Source organism: Sceloporus occidentalis, unplaced genomic scaffold (genome assembly GCF_023333645.1).
Source record: "Sceloporus occidentalis isolate IW3139 unplaced genomic scaffold, rSceOcc1.0.p SCAF_27, whole genome shotgun sequence".
NCBI lineage: Eukaryota > Metazoa > Chordata > Lepidosauria > Squamata > Phrynosomatidae > Sceloporus > Sceloporus occidentalis.
Window position 1 is genome coordinate 12,454,976 of NW_028317007.1, and position 14,036 is coordinate 12,469,011.

A 14,036-nucleotide genomic window follows, 5' to 3' on the forward strand; every position below is an offset into this window, starting at 1 on the left:
ATAGCTAAGAGAGCCGCAGGGACTGATACCTCTGGATTTGTCAAAGTGAGGATAAGTCTGCGTATAATGTAATTTTAAAGGATTGTTCCTTAATATTAATCCCTTGTATATCTTGCAATTATCTAATTTGGATCGCCAAGGGTTCTATTGTTCATGCATAGAGCAGAGGGGCCAACGGACACCCCTATCGAGTGCCATTGGCAATATCAAAAAAGAAAGAATTCAAGGCGGGCCCTGTAACCTTAGCAGTAGGAGTACTGTATAAAGCCATTGTACTTGATTTAAAAAATCCCGTAATTCCTACCGCATCTAAAGTCGCACTCAAGAAATTCCAACCTACCCTATCAAAAGCCTTCTAGGCGTCTAAAGCCAAGAAGACAGAGGGAGTGCAAGTATTAGCATTAGTTGTTCTACAGAATTAAAATGGAAATTCAGTGTACAAAAAATCCATTGCGCAATGTAGAATTACAAATATCCATGAATTCAAAAGGCTTTATTCAAAATCTAAAACACAAACAACCAAATTAAATGTGTTTCTTGTTTGCCGAAATCTTCAGTTCTATTTCATTTGCTTTAGCATTAAACAAATATGTAGCTACAACCGCTTCTTTTATTCATCATTCATTTTTTTTATTTTTTAGTACAGAGAAACTTATCTCTCTCTTACTCCACTGTTGTCTTTTCTGCTAATCCCTTTGGTTTTTTTTTATTATATCCTACATATAAGTGAAATAGACATATGTGCTTCTCACTAATCTGATTTCTTTCTCATTTGCCTAATTTTACTTACCTCCCCCATACACGACCCACACCATCAGTTATTCCTTATTTTCAACCTAGGGTTGAGGAATATTGAGTGATAAAAAAAGCATTATCTGCTAATTTACATATGTTTTATCCTATTAGTGTGTGTTTTTCACTATGGCAATTAAATCACCAAACTCCTGTCTCACTGTATTGGGTTACCACACTAAATGTTTGCTGGATGTCATAATATATTTTGAACACCCAATACAGTGACAAGGCTTCAGTTATGCAAAATAACTACTGATATAGTGAAAAACATTCTTTTTTTTAAAATTGGATAAAAAAAAATGAAAAAAAATATGCAATGTAGACAAACATTACTTGCAATCTTACATTCTGTTCTTTGTCTTAGAAGAAAATAGAAACATAAAGTACTGCTTTGTCAGTCCTTGCTATAAATATCTTAGAAAATTTCCATTCATATGAGTACAAGAAAATATTTTGTTCCCAGTAATAACTAAAGTGTTTAGATGTTTATGTGATATTGAGCTTCACAAAATTTTCCAAATGAGCATGCAAAAAGTTCAAAACTTTCCGTCTCTTCTGAGAACAGTCTGTATTATATTACAATACCAAGAAATATATAGATTGTTTGAGCATTCCTGCTTAATAGAAAGTGATTAAGTTTAGAGCTGAAACATGATTATGTCTTTTTATTCTTCCGCATTCTTACGGAAATTATTTCAGACCTGAAAACTGAAGAACTGCAAATGTAATATTATCTTATATTAAGGCTCTTGTTGTTCAGTTGCATTGTATAGGTCTCCTACGTATAAGTACCCTGACCAGTCCTGGTTACAAATTAAATTGCCAAACTTTCATCCGTGATATATTGATATATAACATTTTATAGTCAAGTATTTATATAAACCAACCAACCCAGTAAAATTAATTTGTGACATAATATTCACTGAAGATTGCATATTGAAATAATGATTTTAAAAATCTGTAGACAAAATGTCTGTTTTCATTTACTATATTAACTAAAATAGCATTTGTTACATTTTCTTTTATCTGTTTAATATTGCTCTTCCCTGCCATGGGATATATACAGTAACTTAATAGAAGAGCTGTAAACCCCCTGTTTTCCCGGAATGCTCATTCGGGGATTCTCTAATGTAGGAGACTACATTAGGGATATCAAGCATTATCATAAATGAATATGTATAGGACATTTTAGTTTCTTGTTAAGTGTTTCATATTTGAATATATGCTGTGCTATATATACAGTGCTGTGAAAAAGTATTTGCCCTGATTCTTAATTTTTTCTATTTTTGCATATTTGACACACTTAAATGTTTCAGAATTTTTATATCAGACAAAAAGCTATCCACCCCTACCTGACCCTATGTGGAAAAAAGTAATTGCCCCTTAGTTACTAAATCAACCAATTAAACATATTTATTGAAAAGTTGGTTCAATTACATTTGGCGCACCCTGGTATGACTACGGTCAACCCTGTTGAATCTAAACATCAATTAAATATCTTGCAAAGTGAAGTATGCTAAAATGTCTCAAAAAGCAGTGCATGATGTGGTCATCTAAAGAATTTCAAGATCACATGAGAAACAAACTCATTGGTATTTATCAGTCTGGAAAAGGTTACAATGCCATTTCTGAAGATCTGGGACTCCAGCAAACCACAGTGAGGGCCATTATCTATAAATGAAGAAAACTTGTACAGTGCTAAACGTACCCAGGAGTAGCTGCCCTACCAAAGTTCCTTCAAGAGTACACAGACAACTCACCCAAGAGGTCACAAAAGAACCCAGACTAACATGTAAAGAACTGAAGGCCTCATTTACCTCAGTGTTAGATCAGTGTTCAGAATTCCACAATGGAAGGCAGATAATGCAAAAATTGCTGCCATGGGAAAGTTACATGGCCAAAACCACTTCTGACCAAAAAGGCTTGTCTCAAATTTGCCAAGAAAACATCATTATGACCCCCAAGGCTTTTGGGATAATATTCTGTGGGCTGATGAGTCAAAAGTAGAACTTTTTTGGGGTCCTATTACATCTGGTGTAAAGCTTACACAACATTCCACAATAAGAACATAGAGTCAAATACGGAGGACCTGTTGCTTTAGGACCTGGGTGACTTGCTATATTCAAATAAAATTCTGATTTCTACCAGAAAAACCTGAAGGAGTATGTCTAGCCATTAGTTTGTGACTTAAAGCTCAAGCGTAGTTGGGTTATGTAAAAAAGGTAGAAAGGTAGAAGCTCACTAGCCTTTTTTCATGCACAGTGAAGTTGGTACTTTAAAACTGCATCTCACAGCAGTACAGCATGTTCAATGTTTTGCTACTATTTATTGATACAGCTCCTTCTGGAATTCTATTTGTTTGTTAACTCGCCTAGTAAAAAGAAGTATATTCCTGGAACCATTCATATATTCATGGAAGTCACTTATCACTTAGGTCCTTGTTATCAAAGCCATCTTTAGGTATGCCTAAAAGCTATATTTAACTAGAGCAAGTTTCCTTTGTCAGCTAATGTTCATGCTTTTAAAATCTAGAGAAAATTAATCTGGTAATTGGCCAGAATTTTTTTCTGTTAGGATTCATTTAAATGGTTGATGATGCCAGAAGAATGATAAATGCCTGTTAAGTATTTAGATGATAATCAAATAAATCCGGGTGCTCACTAAAATAATAGCATTCCTTTTGTGTTGATATTAATTAACTGTACCTAATGTTAAGCTAATAATATATACTTTGTTGGGTTATTAACTACCATAAGGAAATTTAATTAATCAAATACATAATTATAAATATAAAATATTTTGCTCCAGCACAGTTAAGTAAATTAATTAACCTTATATTTCTTAATATAAAAATGTGTAGTATATTTGTTTTGTTATGTAGGCTGGCTAAGTGATATTAAAAAGCCCACTTATATAACTCAGAAACCCAGTAATGTGTTCATCTTCGTCACCACCCTAGGCTTGTAGTAGGGGAGTGCTACCAGTCGCCTCTTCCTCTATGGCATCAAAATAAAAGGTGCTGTGCATCTTTAGGAAACCTCTTGTGTTCCAGCTCAGAGTCAGACATCTGTTCAACACTCTTGACTAGTGTTCAGGCTACCCCCTGGAGGTATGATTGTGTTAGGTAAAAGTAAAGGCTTATATTTAAATTGCTGATGTAAATATTGTTGTTTTTTTAAATACATTTTAATGTATACACCTATTCTCTGCAGTTTTATCCACATTATAGGATATCAGGAAAGGGAAGACAGACTGTGATCCCAAAGAAGGACTTGTGAGGCATACCATGAAACAGTGGATGGTCCTGTTAACATGGCATTATTTTGGTTATATGCCTGATATTTTTGGTTAGCATATTCATATGCTTGTAATCAGTAGCGTACCTAGCGGGGGGGGCGGTCCGCACCGGGTGCCGCTTATCAGGGGGGTGCCAACTTGCCGGCACCCCTCCAGAGACGGAGAGCAAAGTCCGCCGCTGGAGGAGCAGGCTCGCAACGGAGCGGTATCGGAGGTCTTTAGCAGACCTCCGGCTCCCTTGAGTGATTTTAAGACGGGTTCAACCCTTGAATGAATGAAGTGGTAGGCCTACACCACATCAATGTTTGGCTTAGTATATAGTGATAGGAGTTATGCTGCACTATTGTCAATGTCTGGCTCAATGTATAGTGATAGGGATTACGCTGTACCACCGTCAATGTGTGCCTCAGCATATAGTGATAGGTGTTATGTTGTACCACCGTCATTGTCTGCCTCAGTATATAGTGGTAGGTGTTATGCTGTACAACCGTCAATGTCTGCCTCAGTATATAGTGATAGGTGTTATGCTGTACCACCGTCAATTTCTGCCTCAGTATATAGTGATAAGTGTTATGCTGTACCACCGTCAATGTCTGCCTCAGTATATAATGATAACAGTAAGTGTTATGCTGTACCACCTTCAGTGTCTGCGCCGGTATATAGCCGTAGAAGCTATGCAGTTTTAAAGTGTGTGTGTGGGGGGGTGCCACATACAGGATCCGCCCCAGGTGCCAAATACTCTAGGTACGCCCCTGCTTGTAATGTATACATTACTGTTTGTTTGTTTAGCTTGTTATAGCTTATATGTTGGACCCCATTTTGTATTTTTACTCTTGTTTCCATTTCTATGTGTATTAAGAATGTCTCACTGTCTAATCTACATTTTAGTGTTACCTCCCTAATCCCTTGAACTCTGTTTTATATTCGCCATTGTTGAGATTATTCTGGTGACAATGTTGTCTGCATAATCCCTGGATAGTATGTTATGTGCTAATTATGTTAATTTGCTTCTGTTTCCTGTCTAAGTCAACTACCTTTCCCCTGCTAAAATGGTTATATAAACCATATCCGGTCCCAATGAAGTGTTCTCTTGCATCCTGACTGGTGTGTCATGACTGGTGGAATGGTTCCTTGGAAGACACCTTTTCACCGGAGAAGCACCTTTGTTTTGAGAACCAGAGTGGCTACCCATTATGCAGCCAGCTTTCGCTACAATGAATGTGGCAGTGATGGCCAGGGATGTCCCGCTAGCCCCTGGTTCCAGTTACATACCGACATATCTCTATATGACAAATTTGTTATGGTTACAGGTAGGTAAAGTCTTGAGTATCAGAAGGGTAAGAAATGTCTACATGATCCATTGGTCTCTTTTGATAAAAAGAAATTATTGGTTAGTTTTTGTTATACTATGTTTATCTAAACAGTACTGTGCAAACGTTTTAGGCAGGTATGAAAAAATGTAAAGTAAGAATGCTTCAAAAAATAGACATGTTAATAGATTAAGCAAACAGAAGAATAATCTAAATCAAATCAATATTTGGTGTGACCATCATTTGCCTTCAAATTACTTCTTTTAGGTACACTTGTTTGTTCCAAACATCTCATAAAGCACATGTCTGTAGATTTAGGTGACCTCAGTTGCTTCTCTTTCCATACAATCCCAGCATAGCAATAATTCTTTATTCTTCTTTATGCTGACAATATTTCTTAATGACTTTGTGTCAGGACTCGGGTGATCAGGTCGGATAGGAGCCCATGGGAAGGGGATACTTGGGGTTCAGTCTGTAACCCACGGTGCATGATTATGCAAACAAAGACACCACAAGCAGAAATCCAGGTAATGCAGTGTATTTTATGTATATAACAGGACCAGCAAATAAGGGTAATACAGTCTAAGCAAGAAACCGGACGTATGGCAAAATAAATACCGGTAATAAGTCTTTTGGCAGGGAGCCCGCTTGGAAGGGCACGAAAGGCACACAGCCCGCTTGGAAGGGTACGAAAGGCACACAGCCCGCTTGGAAGGGTACGAAAGGCACACAGCCCCCTTGGAAGGGTACACAAAGCAGGGAGTCCACTTGGAAGGACACAAAGCAGGGAGTCCACTTGGAAGGACACAAAGCAGGGAGTCCACTTGGAAGGACACAAAGCAGGGAGTCCACTTGGAAGGACACAAAGCAGGGAACCAGGAACAGTACAGGTGCAGAGCCACAGCAGGAAGGTCCATAGACTTCAATACAAAGGCCCTGACTGAAGGGCAGGGCAGGTTCATAAAGGCAGGTAATCCAGGTAACAAGGCCCAGCTGGATGTAGACTAGGGCTCAACCCAGGTAACAAGGCACACCTGAGTTCTGAGTGCTCCAGAGGGCGGAGGGTGGCCACTAGTGGTCGCAGATGTAAACGCCACAGGTATAAAAAAAGCCATGGTTCAGGCAGCGAAAAATTGGTTCCTGACACTTTGGCTGTATGTTTGGGATTTTTGTCATGCTGAAGAATAAATTTGGGGCTAATCAGATGACTCCCTGTTGGTATTGCAAGATGGATAAGTATCTGCCTCTACTTCTCAGAGCTGAATTCTGGCCAATTCCCCAACTCCATTTGCAGAAATAGCCCCAAACTTGCAAGGAACCTCCACCATGCTTCACTTTTGCCTGCAAACACTCAATCTTTTTAAACAAACTGCCTTCTGCTACAGCCAAATATTTCAAATTTTGACTCATCCTTACAGAGCACCTGCTGCCATTTCCCACACCACACTGTCAACAGTTTTTACCATTCTGTACTTTATATATGTAGACAGCAGATAAAACACAGCATTACTGACTTTTCTGGTGACAAATTCTCTACATAACATATTTTCTTCTAGTAGGAAATTTTTTTTATTTTTGTAATTATTTATTTTACCAAAAGCCCAAAACAAAGTTACTGTAAATTAAAGATACATAAAATATACCTTATTATGTCTGCCACTTTGTTTTGCTATCTAACTCATTCTTTATTAAACACCTTTATGAGGAAGTTTATGGCTCTTGACAATTTAGCTATAAAAGAGGTTGCCATAGTAAATATATTTACTGGGACTAATTAGTTTCCAAAGAAAAAGCAAAATACCTTTCATTAATTAGCTCCGAAAGATTAAATTAATTAAGGCATAAAATGTCTTCTATAATTATCAACGTGTCTACACGATTATAAAATAATGTGGGTTTTTTTGCATTTGTGCTCCATGAAAACATGTTAAAAACTCCCCATTTACATGACATTATCATTCCACATTGATCAATTTGCAGTAATTAAATGTAAAGTAAATAAATTGAGCTAAAAACCACCATGAGAAAAACATCAATGAGTATGCAGACAAAATATATGCAAATAAAGAAAGCCCAGGGCTCTGAATATTCTTAGAAAGCTAAAAATGAGATGTTTTAGTTGCTGTGCAAACTATTTCATTAGTAAGCGTATTGCAGATCAAAGCAATACGCCTTCCTTATTAGCGTAAGGAACCAAAAATATGAAAATTGAACCTTATTAGCCCTTTTTCTTAATTCATATTATTGCCAGCATAATTACAATTTTAATATTATTTTTTTTTGTGGAGAAAAATTGCCTAACATTACTACATTCACATTACACAAGAAAAACTAATTCTTTTGTAAATACTGTAGGAAAACATTACAACAAAGATTATAGCTTCTTATAAGGTAAAATGCTATTTATTACAGTTAGGCATTAGTTTTTCCTGTGTATATGTAATTGAACACAGCTAATCTGCCATTTCGGTGGTGTGAACTGGCACTGATTCATGCAGCAAGACAGATTCAAAAGCCTACTGCATTTTCAGACAGATAATAGGACTAATATGCTGGCACACTGACAAGGGGCATAGGAGGGCACACTGTTAAATAAGTATTTCTGAAACACTACCCAGACAGAATAACCCTTCACCGAATGTTCCAGCCAACAAAGCTCTCTGATAACAGACAGATATGTAATATTAATACCCACATGATTACATACACTAGTTCCTGGCATTAGGGGAAAATTGGAGATTTCCTTCAAATAAATCTAATCAACCAGTGATGTGATCAAGAAATTTCTAACCTTTTAAGTAATACATTTATTTTTCCCCAGCATTTATTTTGTAAAAGTTACAAGATATATAACATTTTCCTTATTAACTTTGTTCTTGTATATTAAAAGGGGGCATGCTGATGTTTCAACAATAGTGAGCTGCAACCATAAAATTCCAGTATACCCAGGAATCAAGACCGTGTTAATATATTGTGAAAGCAGAGCTCTCTTTGCTTAATGAATCAGTTTGCCTTATTGTCAATTCAAGTTTTGTCATACCCCTTGAATACATATATTGTAAGAAGGTCTGCGTAAATGATTGGAGCTGTATAAATATAATAATAATGAAATTCTGATGATGAAGCGAATCATCCAATGGCCAATAATCATCTAGATCCAGGATATACAAGAAGGTAATCTACCATTTGAGACATATCTGGAGAGTGCAAAAAAGCCCCAAAGAAACAGACATAGGACCAAATGTATCGCTATCAAAATTCATTCACCACAAATTAAGTATACACAATACAAGAAACAGAGAGTGATAAGGCTTAAGCATAATCAAAAGCAAATCTCATCCCTTGGCAACATTATTTGGGGACCAAATAGATCATTGGTAAGTGTTCTGGTTGGCAAAGTATGTACCATCTTATACCTACCCAAAAAATGCATTAGCTTCATCAGCAGGGAAGAAAGGTAAGAAAGGTACACTTTATATTATATTAGCTATATTAGCAACTCCTGAAGTTGAATTGAGTGGTATTCCTTGGACCTTATTTAGGACCACAGTATATATATATATATATATATATATATATATATATATATATATATATATATATATATATATATATATATATTCAGAAGTCTGGTAAGGGGTTGGCTTGGATTTATACCCTGGCCTCTTGGTTTGATTTGAGGATATTGGGCAACTACGAAAAGCCTTTTAATCTACATTTCCTCATGTAGTTGCCGGGTTTTCTAGAGTAAAAAACAAGTTAGACCATGTTTACATCACATTTGGATCCTTTCTGTTTTTCTGGTAGAGGTTTTCTATGCAGTCGCAGTCAGAGAGTGTTCATTCAGCACATTCCGACAAAAGTGTTTTTTACCCCACAAATCTGGCAAAGGGCTGCCAGCTCTCCACTGATTACAGTACTCTACTTATTATAATCTGAATATGTTAACTTTCATTAATCATCTCTTTGTATACTAATTTCTCTCTTGCGGTAACCTGCAGGTTTCAATTTGACTATTACTTTTCTTCTTCCTCTGGGAGAGAAAAAAGCAATATTGACCATTTATTTTACTCTACAATTTATTTTAAACATAGACAGCTAATCTTCCACTGCAATAGACAAGCAGCGGAAATATCCACTTACATGTTAAAACACAAACCACGTAACTCAATCATTAGTCATTTGAAAATATAGAGCCATGGAGCTATAGCACTTTAAGTTGTAAGTTTTTTGGAGGAAAGTTGCGGGAAAATTACAAAGTGCTTCAATGTGCGTTGGTGGGGCCATGTCAAGCGACTATGTCAAGTGAGATATTTGTTCCTTACTATACAGTGTATCTTTAGATAGTATTGTCAGCAACCGCCACAAATTGTGTTCCTTCTATATTCCTGCAAGCACTATTTCCAATTATTTTAAAAATGAGCTGTGTAAGTCCATAAACTAAACATATAAATTCAAAACCATGTAAATTGTTTATCATAACCAGAAGTTCTTTCAGCAGACATGACAAATTTTACATTGCAAATATAAATTATAACTGACGACAAATACAGATTGAGTGTGCCAACAGGTCACTCTTGATATCATGTTGCAATTAATTGGATAGTCAATATTAAGTATGTAAATGGTATATGCTTGGTGAGAAACTACATGAGCTAAATGGATGACTTGTCTCTAATAATAAGGTCATAACTAGAATAGCACATGCAGTATCTAATATCAGCATTCAGTGTGAGGCATTCATTGTCACAGCAGTATGGGTTACATTGTCATATTCTGATATTACAAAAAACATTTATTACATTTAGTATTTTAATAATAACTTCTCCTTTTTAATACTTGTATCACTTTTTTCCATTTACTATTGTAGCAATGAGTTTTCACAAAATCCAGTGTTTTTGATGGATGTGTATGCAACCAGACAGAAACACTTGTGATACTGCTTTGTAGTAAGCAATAGATTTTTCAGCCTTAAAGAGAAACTCTCATCAGTTCTATTTCTCACATAACATAATATTTTACATAGGACCATACATCCATTTGTATTATCCTATTCTTCTACACAAACACACATGGGTCTATTCACTAAGAAGCTGAGTGGTCAGTTGAGTGGTTAGGGTTAAGGGGACACAACTGAGGTTATGTGGTCTTGGCTGCTAACCCTCAAAAAACAAGATTCACTAATATGCTACTTGCGTGCGAGGCAATGTGAGGACCCGAGAATGTCCTCACCTGAAACTTGCAAAATTACCCCACCTAGAATACAGATACATATATAACAAATAGTGCATGTTTTACGTAAGAAACATGGGGTTCCCATGATCCCCTATTGATCCCCTATACCTACCTCTTCTCCCACCCCATTGGCTGGAAATGGGGTAATTAGATCAATAAATTATAGCCCCTCCTCACTCCATCCTAAGGGATGAGGGTTAAACATGATAAAAATGCCCTATGAGAAGCATAGACCCAAAGCTGTGCCTCCATGGCAACCTCATGTTTAGCTAGACCTTGTTCTCTAATAAAAACCCACTGCCAGTCATTGAAGGATGAAATGCTTACACAGCAAACACAATACATTTGCGATATAATAGTATTTTGCTATTAATGTTTCTCTGTAGCATTTCTCGTGACATCTGTTTTTGGATGACTACTAATACATATTCCCTGAAAGCATTTCCAATAGTATAGGATCCTACTGTTCCAGTTTGAATGTTCATCACACTTAAAGTAAGTCTTTGATACTAGACACCAATATCAAAGACTAACCGTGAGTGTGATGAACATTCATATTCTCATTAATTCTTTGATATTGGACGCCAATATTGAACGAGCTTCATATGTCGCTTTTCCCAACAGCTGATACTGACAAAACACGTGACTTCCTGTTATTGAGCCCCATGAAAATGAGCTCAGGATTTTCATTTCATCATTATTTAGCCTTACACATGGTACAAAGACGTCCTCTTAAACATGTGTAGATGATAATGTGGAGCTTTCATTTAATGGTTAACTGTATGTATTATTCTGTTGAATTTACTGTATAAAATATTTTAAGGATAGCGTCCTTAAAACCAATGGCTGTGTATAAAGAGCAGTTCTGACTCAAAGAGAGACTAAAAAACTTTAAATTACATACACTAGAAAAACAGCGTCTTAGAGGGGATATGATAACGAGGATCCAAATAGACATGTATTACAAGCTAGAACTAGCATCTTTTCCAATTTTTCTCAAGAAATAAGAAAAATAAACCAGACTATAAAATAACCAGTGATTTTTTGGCCTCTTATTAATTATTATTATTATTATTATCTTTTATTTATATAGAGGCAGCAATGTATGCAGCACTTCTTACAATAGGAAGGGTATGACAAATCTGAAACTCTGAAACTGACAGACTAAGACAAGCTGATAAATTAGGTAAAGAAGGCCCTGCTCACAAGCTTGCCATCTGGATAATCTAACATAAAAAAATATGGAATAGGTTATTCCAAATGTTTTAATTAAATAATTAATTAAACCCTATCTCCTTACCATAGCAAAGGACGTGAATTTAGATGACTTAATGTATTATGGGGTAGTAGAGGCATTATTAAACACTCATCTACACTAAACACTCTCCTTTTATTTCTCCTTTTTTTCCTCCCTCTTCTCCCTGCCTCTTCCCTTTCTCTTTTATCTCTCCTCCTTGTCTTTGATTCCCCTTTCTTAACATCTATTTGCTTATTTCTTTATCTCATCTCTTGCATTTTTCTAATTGCTCCTCCTATTTCTCTGTGTATCTCCTCTATATCTTTCTTTTTATCTGTCTCTCTCCTTTCTCCCCATCAGTTACTCTTTTTTAAGTCATGTGGTGGGTCTGTTCAAACAGACCTCTGTCTTAGTGTTCCGTCACTTTATAGTAGTGCTCATCATAAAGAGCGGCACGCTTCATGAGGGAGCAGAGAAGCAGAGGTCTGTATTAATTAGACTTGTGCATTCGTCTTCGGGCGAACATGGAAACGAACACGAAGAGTGCGTTTTCGTGTTCGTTCCAAAGACACGCCGAAGAGAAGACGGCGGCGGTAAAACGTAGGCGAAGACGAAGACACACACCACGAAGATCTTCGTGATTGTCTTCGTCTTCGTCTACCATCCCCCCCCCTCTTCTAACTTACCTTGTCTTTGCGGAAATTCCCGGAAGTGGAAATCCGCAGGTTCGCCGTCACGGGTTACAGGGCAGTGCGAATGAGCCTATTGGTCGCCTACAGGGACCTCCTCTGGCATCAACCAATTGGTTGATGCCAGAGGAAGACCCTGCAGGTGACCAATAGGCTCACTCTCACGGTCTTTGTGTCAAACGTGTTGCTTTGATGTCTTCATGCGCTATGAAAATTAAACAAACAGTTGCCACAATAAGTCTGTCTATTCTGTGAGAATCATTTGGTCAGGGAGTTCATTTCAATCAATCGTTAATGGCAGGAAATTACATTGTAGATCTTTACAGGTCAAGGTCAAGTTTTGGATAAAGTGAGACCTGAGACGTGGATTTTACACACCCAGCTTCATGCCACTATATTGATTTTTCCACTGTGCTTAATAGGAGGATAGTTTCTAATAGATTATACATCTGATGTCTGTACTGAGTATGTATTGGGACTGACCCCAGTGTGCGGAAACGAAGAAAAGTGTAAAACAGCAAAAGCACCATTGTATATACAGATTTGTGTGGTAAGTGTGAGCCAACCTGGCATACTTTACACAAACACACACATAAACATAAACTTATATACAATCCCTTACGAAAAATTACTGCAGTTTTTTCTGAAGTAATACTGCAGTTTTTTGGACATGAAAAAACTGCAATACTGCACTTTTTCTGCACATTTACTGCACTTTTACTGCACATTTACTGCACTTTTACGTCATTATATTGCAAACCTACAGTTGTACTTCAATGGTCACACTCTCATGCCTCTTTTAGTCAATGAGTTGTCCTGTTCCTTCAGAGCTTCAAGATAGACGTCTCTGTCTCGGTTTGAGCTGGCAAGACAAGCCGTGAGGGATTTGGGTATCCCACTGAAGTTTAAACAAAAATATAAAATGAACGGTACAAAGTATAAAAGTAACGTTTCAGCGTTTCAGCGGGACTTCAGGGGCAGTTAATAGTTTTTGTTTTATAGAAAGAGTCTTGTTCGATGGACAATCCGTAAGAGACTTTCTAAACTCATCAAGATTGTTACACATTTTAAACATAGGATACGTTGTTTTTAAAGCATACAAGTTCCTTAATCAACGTAATCCTCTGATCAGGCATCATATCGCTACAATGATCTTCAAAATCAAAGTTAACCCTTACAAATAACAATCTATATGTAGTGAAACATCGGGCTATTTGGTGTATTTATTAACCAACATATATTAGAATACTTTTTATCTTTAAATTCATCTGTGTCCTTATATATATATATATATATATATATATATATATATATGTATATAGATAAAATGTTATATTGTTATTAATAAGCAATTAGAATTTTGTTCAGTAGAGGTTTTTTTAACTCACATATGACCTGAAAAAATAACAAAATCCACATAATCTCAAACTACGCAGTATGACGTTTAATTTTTTTTGTATACAATAAATAATA

The 14,036-nt window shown here is 36.4% G+C and overlaps 1 protein-coding gene across 1 annotated transcript in view; it reads right to left on the reverse strand.

Moving 5' to 3' along the window:
• IRS2 (insulin receptor substrate 2) overlaps positions 1-14,036 on the reverse strand; it is a 123,882-nt gene that overhangs the window by 17,305 nt on the left and 92,541 nt on the right. The window lies entirely within an intron of this gene.